This window comes from Bombina bombina, chromosome 4 (genome assembly GCF_027579735.1).
Source record: "Bombina bombina isolate aBomBom1 chromosome 4, aBomBom1.pri, whole genome shotgun sequence".
Taxonomy (NCBI): Eukaryota; Metazoa; Chordata; class Amphibia; order Anura; family Bombinatoridae; genus Bombina; species Bombina bombina.
In genome coordinates, this window is record NC_069502.1 from 31,546,373 (window position 1) to 31,557,154 (window position 10,782).

General features: G+C 39.3%; 1 protein-coding gene across 1 annotated transcript in view; it reads right to left on the reverse strand.

Moving 5' to 3' along the window:
- The window catches only part of LOC128655867 (uncharacterized), a 31,498-nt gene extending 21,916 nt beyond the window's left edge, over window positions 1-9,582 (reverse strand). The window contains exon 1 of the mRNA XM_053709449.1: window positions 9,495-9,582. The gene's annotated coding sequence lies outside the window, so the exon portion shown is untranslated. The remainder of the gene's footprint in view (window positions 1-9,494) is intronic.
- Between the last annotated feature and the right edge of the window lie 1,200 nt (window positions 9,583-10,782).

Consider the following 10,782-nt stretch of genomic DNA (forward strand, 5'->3'; position numbering starts at 1 on the left):
GCAGCATGTGTATGGTGGTTAGCCGCTAGGCGGCGTATGCGCGAGGTATGCGGTCATCCAGTCACTATTTGCCGCATGTGGAGGGTGGGCATAAGGCGGAGGGATTGCACATGAGCTCTGCGGGCATGTAGGCACTATTTCCCGCAATGAGAGGAGCCTTTAAGGGTGGGAAGAGCAGCGCCGCCGCTTCCATCGAATCCCGGGGCAAGTTGCCAGCCAAATTTTTTGGCCGCCGGAGGCTGAATGTCTTCACCCCCGCGGAGGAGAAGGTAGGGCACATTCGTAGGGGGACTTAATTCTGCAGGGGGGCTTAATTCTGCATTTTTTCCAGGGTTGGCAAGGGGGTAAACCTGGCATGGCTCTGCGGGCAGGAGGAGACCGAAGGCGGCATGGTCAGGGGTGTTTAGTGGGAGTCATTCACGTGATTGTGCACGATATCCGTGGGCTTCCAGAGCCTATGTCCCGCATGTGGAGGGTGGGCATAAGGGGGGCGGCTTGTGCACGAGGTCTGCGGACATGCAGGCACTATTTCCCGCAAAAAGAGGAGCCTTCAAAGGCGGGATGAGCACTGCCGCAGCTTCAAGTGAATCCCGGGGCAAGTTGCCAGCCAAAAATTTGCCCGCCGGAGGCTGAAGGGCTTCACCCCGCGGAGAGGAAGGTAGGGTCTGGCATACCTGCCCTCAGGGATAGTAAATATGGGGTTAAAGCTTCGATTTGGCCCAAAACATCCACAGGGGCCCTCAGGAGTTGGAGCTTGCTGCTTGCTGAGTGAAAACAACTGCGCATCTGAGGCGCGAAAATAGGCCCCGCCCATCTCACTCGATGTCTCTACAGCCTCAAAGAACCGCACCAGAGCGGTTTTAAACTAGCCATGTGGGTTCTGAGACCCAAAAAATAAACCAAGTGTACCCTCAATAAAGTTGCCCAAGAAACGTTATTGCCCACAAAATGTTAACAGCACTCAGAGTTCATAAAACGTTTGCCCACAAACATTCAAAACTCTGTCAACCATTTTTGTAATTAGCCCCTTATGCAAGCTTAGTAATGACTTTCTATAGCTCTTAGGAATACAGCTTACCCTTACCCTCATGGGGATACTGTCAGCCTTTCTGAAATACACAGTCTCTCCAGAAAAAATGACTGAACATACCTCACTGCTATATAGCATGAAAACGTTCTTCACACTGAAGTTTCTTGTACCCCTCAGCCTCTGTGGGAACAGCACTGGATCTTAGTTACAAATGCTAAGATCATCATCCTCCAGGCAGAAGTCTTCATCCATCTGCTGCCTGAGAGTAAATAGTACACACTGGTACCATTTAAAACAAAAAATTCTTGCTTGAAGAAATTAAAAACTAATATTTTATCACCTCTTTCACTTTACCCTTCCTAGTACTTAGAGTAGGCAAAGAGAATGACTGGGGGTGGAGCTAAGGGAGGAGCTATATAGACAGCTCTGCTGTGGTGCTCTTTGCCACTTCCTGTTAGCAGGAGGATATTATCCCACAAGTAAAGGATGAATCCGTGGACTCGTCGTACCTTATAGAAGAAATGTGACTATCCACTTACTGTCCTGGCTAGTCTACTCAACTTTCTTTTCTTGAGGGGAGGAGTTCCTTGACTAGTTGACTTAACACCCACGGCCGGTCCATTACGGTCACACTCAGTAATGGCTCCCTGTGCTCTTCCCACCAAGTCACCTGGCTCAGTGGCTCCTAGATGTGAGTGAGAGAGCGGGCCGCTGATTGGCTCCCGAGGCTCCTTATGACGTGCAGTCATAGAAGGCAGGTGTAATTACACTTTTCTTTAGACATGTACATGTCGTTTCGGATTGATTCGGGAATTCGGTAAATTCGGAGATTCGGATCGATTCGAATTAAAATACTGCCGAATCTACCAAATGAATCCGAATTAGCTGCCGAATCTACCGAATAAATCCAAATTAGCTCGGTAAATTCGGCATTCCCCCATAGGAAACAATGGGGCAGTTTCGGCTGAAATAAAACCTAACACCTGCAAAAAAGCAGCGTTCAGCTCTTAACGCAGCCCCATTGTTTCCTATGGGGAAACACTAAGTCTACACCTAACACCCTTACATGAACCCCGAGTCTAAACACCCCTAATCTAACACTTATTAACCCCTAATCTGCCGCCCCCGCTATCGCTGACACCTGCATTATACTATTAACCCCTAATCTTCCGCTTCGGAAACCGCCGCCACCTACATTATCCCTATGAACCCCTAATCTGCTGCCCCCAACATCGCTGACACCAACATTATACTTATTAACCCCTAATCTGCCCCCCAACGTCGCCGCAACCTAACTAAAAGTATTAACCCCTAATCTGTCGACCGGACACCGCCGCCACCTACATTATAGCTATGAACCCCTAATCTGTTGTCCCTAACATCGCCGACACCTATATTATATTTATTAACCCCTAATCTGCCCCCCCAACATCGCCGCCGCAACCTAACTACAAGTATTAACCCCTAATCTGCCGACCGGACATCGCCGCCACTATAATAAATGTATTAACTTCTAAACCGCCGCACTCCTGCCTCGCAAACACTATAATAAATTTCATTAACCCCTAATCTGCCTCCCCAACGTCACCGCAACCTAACTACAAGTATTAACCCCTAATCTGCCGACCGGACATCGCCGCCACGATAATAAATGTATTAACCCCTAAACCACCGCACTCCCGCCTCGCAAACACTATAATAAATTGTATTAACCCCTAATCTGCCCTCCCTAACATCGCCGCCACCTACCTACAATTATTAACCCCTAATCTCCCACCCCCAACGTCGCTGCTACTATAATAAAGTTATTAACCCCTAAACCTAAGTCTAACCCTAACCCTTACACCCCCCTAAGTTAAATATAATTTAAATAAAACAAAATAAATGTACTATAATTAAATAAATTAATCCTATTTAAAACTAAATACTTACCTGTAAAATAAACCCTAATATAGCTACAATATAACTAATAGTTACATTGCAGCTATTTTAGGATTTATATTTATTTTACAGGCAACTTTTTATTTATTTTAACTAGGTACAATAGTTATTAAATAGTTATTAACTATTTAATAACTACCTAGCTAAAATAAATACAAATTTACCTGTAAAATAAATCCTAACCTAAGTTACAATTACACCTAACACTACACTATCATTAAATTAATTAAATTAATTAATCCTATTTAAAACTAAATACTTACCTGTAAAATAAACCCTAATATAGCTACAATATAACTAATAATTACATTGTAGCTATTTTAAGATTTATATTTATTTTACAGGCAACTTTGTATTTATTTTAACTAGGTACAATAGCTATTAAATAGTTAATAACTATTTAATAGCTACCTAGTTAAAATAATTACAAAAATTACCTGGAAAACAAATCCTAACCTAAGTTACAATTAAACCTAACACTACACTATCATGAAATAAATTAACTACAAGTACCTACAATTAAATACAATTAAATAAACTAAACTAAAGTACAAAAAATCCCCACTAAATTACAAAAAATAAAAAATTATTACAAGAATTTTAATCTAATTAACCTAATCTAAGCCCCCTAATAAAATTAAAAAAAAAACTAAAATATTAAATGTCCTTACCCAATTCTAAAATACAAAGTAATCAGTTTTTACCAGCCCTTAAAAAGGCTTTTTGTGGGGCATTACCCCAAAGTAATCAGCTCTTTTACCTGTAAAGAAAAATACAATACCCCCCCAACATTAAAACCCACCACCCACATACCCCTACTCTAACCCACCCAAACCCCCCTTAAATAACCTAACACTACCCCCCTGAAGATCTCCCTACCTTGAATCGTCTTCACCCAGCCGGGCCGAAGTCTTCATCCGATGGGGCAGAAGAGGACATCCAGACCGGCAGAAGTCTTCATCCAAGCGGGGCAAGAAAAGGTCTTCCATCCATCAGAAGTCTTCATCCAGGCGGCATCTTCTATCTTCATCCATCCGGAGCGGAGCGGCAGCATCCTGAAGACATCCGATGCGGAGCATCCTCTTCTTTCTTGATCCGACGATTAAATGACGGTACCTTTAAGTGACGTCATCCAAGATGGCGTCCCTTGAATTCAGATTGGCTGATAGGATTCTATCAGCTAATCGGAATTAAGGTAGGAAAAATCTGATTGGCTGATTCAATTGAAGTTCAATCCGATTGGCTGATCCAATCAGCCAATCAGATTGACCTCACATTCTATTGGCTGATCGGAACAGCCAATAGAATGCAAGGTCAATCAGATTTTTCCTACCTTAATTCCGATTGGCTGATAGAATCCTATCAGCCAATCAGAATTCAAGGGACGCCATCTTGGATGACGTCACTTAAAGGTACCGTCATTTAGTTGTCGGATCAAGAAAGAAGAGGATGCTCCACGTCGCATGTCTTCAGGATGCTGCCACTCCGCTCCGGATGGATGAAGATAAAAGATGCCGCCTGGATGAAGACTTCTGATGGATTGAAGACCTCTTCTTGCGCCGCTTGGATGAAGACTTCTGCCGGTCTGGATGTCCTCTTCTGCCCCATCGGATGAAGACTTCGGCCCGGCTGGGTGAAGACGACTCAAGGTAGGGAGATCTTCAGGGGGGGGTAGTGTTAGGTGTATTTTAGGGGGATTTGGGTGGTTTAGAGTAGGGGTATGTGGGTGGTGGGTTTTAATGTTGGGGGGGTATTGTATTTTTCTTTACAGGTAAAAGAGCTGATTACTTTGGGGCAATGCCCCGCAAAAAGCCCTTTTAAGGGCTGGTAAAAGAGCTGATTACTTTGTTTTTTAGAATAGGGTAGGGACTTTTATTATTTTGGGGGGCTTTTTTATTTTATTAGGGGCTTAGATTAGGTGTAATTAGATTAAAATTCTTGTAATTTTTTTATTTTTTCTAATTTAGTGTTTGGTTTTTTTGTACTTTAGTTTATTTAATTGTATTTAATTGTAGGTACTTGTAGTTAATTTATTTAATTTACTTAATGGTAGTGTAGTGTTAGGTTTAATTGTAACTTAGGTTAGGATTTATTTTACAGGTAATTTTGTAATTATTTTAACTAGGTAGCTATTAAATAGTTAACTATTTAATAGCTATTGTACCTAGTTAAAATAAATACAAAGTTGCCTGTAAAATAAATATAAATCCTAAAATAGCTACAATGTAATTATTAGTTATATTGTAGCTATATTAGGGTTTATTTTACAGGTAAGTATTTAGTTTTAAATAGGATTAATTTATTTAATTAATTTAATGATAGTGTAGTGTTAGGTGTAATTGTAACTTAGGTTAGGATTTATTTTACAGGTAAATTTGTATTTATTTTAGCTAGGTAGTTATTAAATAGTTAATAACTATTTAATAACTATTGTGCCTCGTTAAAATAAATACAAAGTTGCCTGTAAAATAAATATAAATCCTAAAATAGCTATAATGTAACTAATAGTTATATTGTAGCTATATTAGGGTTTATTTTACAGGTAAGTATTTAGTTTTAAATAGGATTAATTTATTTAATTATAATAATATTATTTCGTTTTATTTAAATTATATTTAATTTATTGGGGTGTTAGGGTTAGGATTAGACTTCGGTTTAGGGGTTAATAACTTTATTACAGTAGCGGCGACGTTGGGGGCGGGAGATTAGGGGTTAATAATTGTAGGTAGGTGGCAGCGATGTTAGGGAGGGTAGATTAAGGGTTAATAAAATGTATTATAGTGTTTGCGAGGCGGGAGTGCGGCGGTTTAGGGGTTAATACATTTATTATCGTGGCGGGATGTCCGGTCGGCAGATTAGGGGTTAATACTTGTAGTTAGGTTGCGGCGATGTGGGGGGGCAGATTAGGGGTTAATAAAATGTATTATAGTGTTTGCGAGGCGGGAGTGTGGTGGTTTAGGGGTTAATATATTTATTATAGTGGCGGCGATGTCCGGTCAGCAGATTAGGGGTTAATACTTGTAGTTAGGTTGTGGCGACGTTGGGGGGGGGGCAGATTAGGGATTAATAAATATAACATAGGTGTCGGCGATGTTAGGGACAACAGATTAGGGGTTCATAGCTATAATGTAGGTGGCGGCGGTGTCCGGTCGGCAGATTATGGGTTAAATAATTTTATGATAGTGTTTGCGATGTGGGGGGGCCTCGGTTTAGGGGTTCATAGGTAGTTTATCGGTGTTAGTGTACTTTGTAGCACTGTAGTTAAGAGCTTTATATTCCGCCGTTAGCCCATAAAACTCTTAACTACTGACTTTATTCGGTATATTCGGATGGCTGTGTATTACACTAGTATTGTACAGTATATTAGGTTATATCACTTTGCTATGGGTTACACCTAATATACAGTTCATAATACTAGTCTAATACACAGCATATGCCACCTACCGAAATTCCGAATTTCGGAATCGAACTAAATTCAACCGAATTTATTCGAATCCGAATAAATCCAAAACGAATTCATTCAAATTTTGCCGATTTCGAATCGATCCAAACCGAAATTCGAAAATATCCGAATCAATGCGAACCGAAACAAATTTTTCGCTCATGCACATATCTACTTTTCTTTATTAAGTTTAAATTAAAAAAAATGTTTAAAGTTAATATATATATATATATATATATATAAAAAATTGTAGCCAAGGTAGTACCCCCTAGCGGCGGGGGCTGGGGGGGGTACTACCTTGGCTACAATTTTTTTTATATATAGACTTCCAGCAGAATAAGGCTTTTGTCTGTATTCGGAACATCCCATCTGCTGCAAATTGCATCTCTCATTTGCATATGCTGTGGTGTAAAGGTAGTGATAACATTTAGTTCCCCCAGATTTAATTAGAGTGGTCTTATTGTTATTTAATAGCTCCCCTGGATACACAGTTCCAGCTTTGCCCTTGCCATGCTGATGTCAGCCTCTGTATCCACGTACAGACAATCTTATACACAGTTGTCCCCTAGGTTTCTTATATAAACTCTTATCATTTCTTGTGTCCAGCAGCCATAATCAGAAACAGATATGCTGTAGCGGTTTGTGTGACTCCACCTACTAACTGTGCCCAGGCACCTACAGGTTCTAAAGTATTTTCCTGGTGAACAGCTGGATACCCTGCCCTATACAGAAAATGTTTGCCATCCCCTATATTAGAGCATGTCATTTTTGCAATAAAGTTTTATTTGTAAGCCTCAGAGTACTGCTGGTCCCAAGTAAGAAACAGTTGTTGAGTGAATCGACAGCGGCAGTCTTACATCCTTGCAAATCACTGGCTGTGTTCAGCTTGGATTCCATTCCAGAGATAATCGGAAAGACCTTTATGGGACAGTAAACACTATAAGAATGTAATATAAAATGTTTAGGGCTAGATTACAAGTGAGGTACAAAAATATTTGAGCAAGCGATATTGTGTATAGCTCTGCTTCTTAGCAAAGAGATCAAACTACAAAAGGATTAAATACATAAGGATATTTGAGTTATTTCAGAAAGGTGGTAGACCTGAACTGTGAATTAGTTTCACTACAGAAATTGAATAGTTAAAGGTGGTAGACCTGAACTGTGAATTAGTTTCACTACAGAAATTGAATAGTTAAAGGTTTGAGTTAATTTACATTCTTTTGTATTCTGGTTTTTAGTATTGCAATTAGATAACAATTAGATTGTTTGCATAGGTGAGCAATTAGGAGGGACCCCACCCTATCTTTCTGAGGGTATTTAAAGAGATCTGTTTAGCTCTGCTTCTTAGCAAAGAGATCAAACTACAAAAGGATTAAATACATAAGGATATTTGAGTTATTTCAGGAGTTATTCAGGGTTATTCAGGCTTATTCAGTAGAAAATAATACTTATATTTTTCTTATTGTTAAAGTGTTGCATAGTTTAAAATGTCTCAGATACAGTGCAATGGGTGTTTTGCACTTTTTAATCGTTCTACTTTTTGGAGATTTAGGGGCTGTCCTGTTTGTAAGCAGTTTTCCCTGTTAAGGGAGGAAATAGCTAAACTTCAAGCTAAGGTAAGTAACATACCTGTTACCTCTACAAAGCTGCCTCAGAAAGAAGCCCCTCTACCCCAGAGATCAGCAAGGAGAGGCAGATGGATCACTGTAGGCTCTGGAAGAATTAGAACAGTAGACCAGAAGCATTGCCCACAACCTCTGCCATTGCAAAACTCCTATGCTGCTCTTGCCGAATACACTTGTGATGAGGAGATTGCTGTTTCTGAGCCCTCTGAAGCTGTAACAGGTAATTTAAATCTATTGGCACCTGATTCTCCAGGTAACATAACACAGGAAAGAACTGCAGATGTGTTTTTGAGAAAAAGACTGTTAGTGGGTGACTCTATTTTGAGGAATGTGTATTTAGGTGAAAGTAAAGGAGAAACAAGGGAGGTTAGATGTCTTCCAGGAGCTACTGCTCACAGGGATAGGAATCGTATTTTGAGAATTGTTAAGGCAGCAGGAAAGGGAAGTGAGTTGGATGTGATTGTTCATTTAGGAACAAATGATCTGGCTAGTAATCATGTTGCTGCTGTTCAGAAAGAGTTTTGTGACCTAGGTAATCATTTAGAGACTGTGGCATCAACTCTATCATTTTCTGCTATTTTACCTGTGTATGACCAGGAAGCAGGAAAGATGGAGCGGATAACAACATTTAATTCTTGGTTAGATAAGTGGTGCAGGGAACGAGGATTTGGTTTTATTGGCCATTATAGCTCTGTTTGGAAAGATACTAGGTTATTTAGGAGAGATGGCTTGCATTTGGATGCTAAAGGAACAGAGTATCTGGGAGAGGAGTTCAAATACTTTATTAGAAATCATTTAAACTAATAAAGGGGGGTAGCATTAATATATCCACCTGCCCCCCACAGCATGCCAAAACTGTTAGTCCAAGTAACAATTCTAGAAATTCTAGTAGAAAAATTCTTCGTGCCATGAGCACAAATGCTCGCAGCTTAGGAAATAAATTACCTGAACTCATTTCAATAATGACTAGGGACAACTTGGATTTAGTAGCTATAACAGAAACATGGTACAATGATTTGCATGACTGGGACATAGTCATACCTGGATACAGGTTATTTAAAAAGAACAGAGTAGGAAAGAAAGGTGGAGGAGTTGCTTTGTATGTAAATGAAAATATAAAGGTTACTGAAATTGTAGGAACAAATGATGAGGTGGAAAGTATTTGGGTGACTTTGGAAATTGGAGATAAAAATGTTTTTAGAATAGGGGTTGTATATAGGCCTCCATTGCAGGATGAAAAACTGGACAATCTGTTATTAGATGAAATAACCAAAATGACCATGAAGGGTAAGGTTATAGTACTGGGGGACTTTAATTTGCCAGATATAGACTGGAAGATTCCTTCTGCTAGATCGGCTAGAAGCAGGTATATTCTTGAATCTCTGCTAGGGGAATCACTTGAACAATTAGTCAAGGAACCAACTCGTAAGGAAGCTATATTAGATCTAATACTTACAAACAGTGATACAGTTTCAGATGTGTCTGTAGGTGAGAACTTAGGATCCAGTGATCATCAATCTGTTTGGTTTAGTATTCATGTTCAGGAACTGTACACCCAGACTAAAACAAAAGTTTTAGACTTTAGGACGGCAGATTTTTCATTAATGGGAGAATACCTAAAAAACTATTTAAAGGGGAAAAATCTTATTACAGGGGTTCAAGAACAGTGGGAATTTGTGAAAGGTGCCATTTTAGATGCAACCGCACACTGTATTAGACATGTCTGTAAAAGTAAAAGAAAGCGGAAACCAATTTGGTTTTCCAAAGAAGTAGCACATGCTGTAAAGACAAAAAAGATAGCTTATAAAAATTACAGACACACACAAGCAGATGATGATATGAAAATATGGAGACTCCAACAAAAAAAGACTAAGCAGTTAATTAGGAAGGTTAAAGCTGATGCAGAAGAGAAGATAGCACAGTCAGTAAAACATGGGGACAAAACATTCTTTAGATATATCAGTGAAAGAAGAAAAAATAAGGTAGGAATAGTAAAATTGAAATCAGTTGATGGTAGAATAATAGAAGGAGATAAGCAGATTGCAGACTGTCTCAATGATTACTTCTGTTCTGTTTTCACTAAAGATTGTGAAGATACAATGTCTACATTAAGGGATGCTATGCAAAATAGAAACAAGCTTAACAGTAATCTTTTTACAGAGGATGAGGTTTTGTTAGCATTATCAAAAATAAATGTTACAAAGGCAGTGGGTCCTGATAATATTCATCCAAGGGTTTTAAAAGAACTTCGTTCAGTGCTAACTGTCCCATTAACTGATCTGTTTAATCAGTCACTATTAACAGGAGCTGTCCCAGATGATTGGAGAATAGCAAATGTAATACCTCTTCATAAAAAGGGCAGTAGAGAAGAATCTGGCAACTACAGGCCAGTTAGTTTAACTTCAGTAGTAGGGAAATTAATGGAAAGCCTCTTAAAGGAAAGAATTATGACTTACATAAAGACAAACAATTTAGAGGACCAAAATCAGCATGGTTTTACTTCAGGGAGATCATGTCAGACTAATCTAATTGACTTCTTTGATTATGTAACAAAAGTATTAGACAAGGGAGGAGCAGTTGATGTAGCATATCTAGATTTCAGCAAAGCATTTGACACCGTCCCACACAATAAACTTATTCACAAACTATATCTCCTTGGTCTAGATTCAAAAATTGTGAACTGGGTGGAATGCTGGCTTAAGGACAGAAAACAAAGTGTCTTAGTAAATGGAGTTCATTCAGCA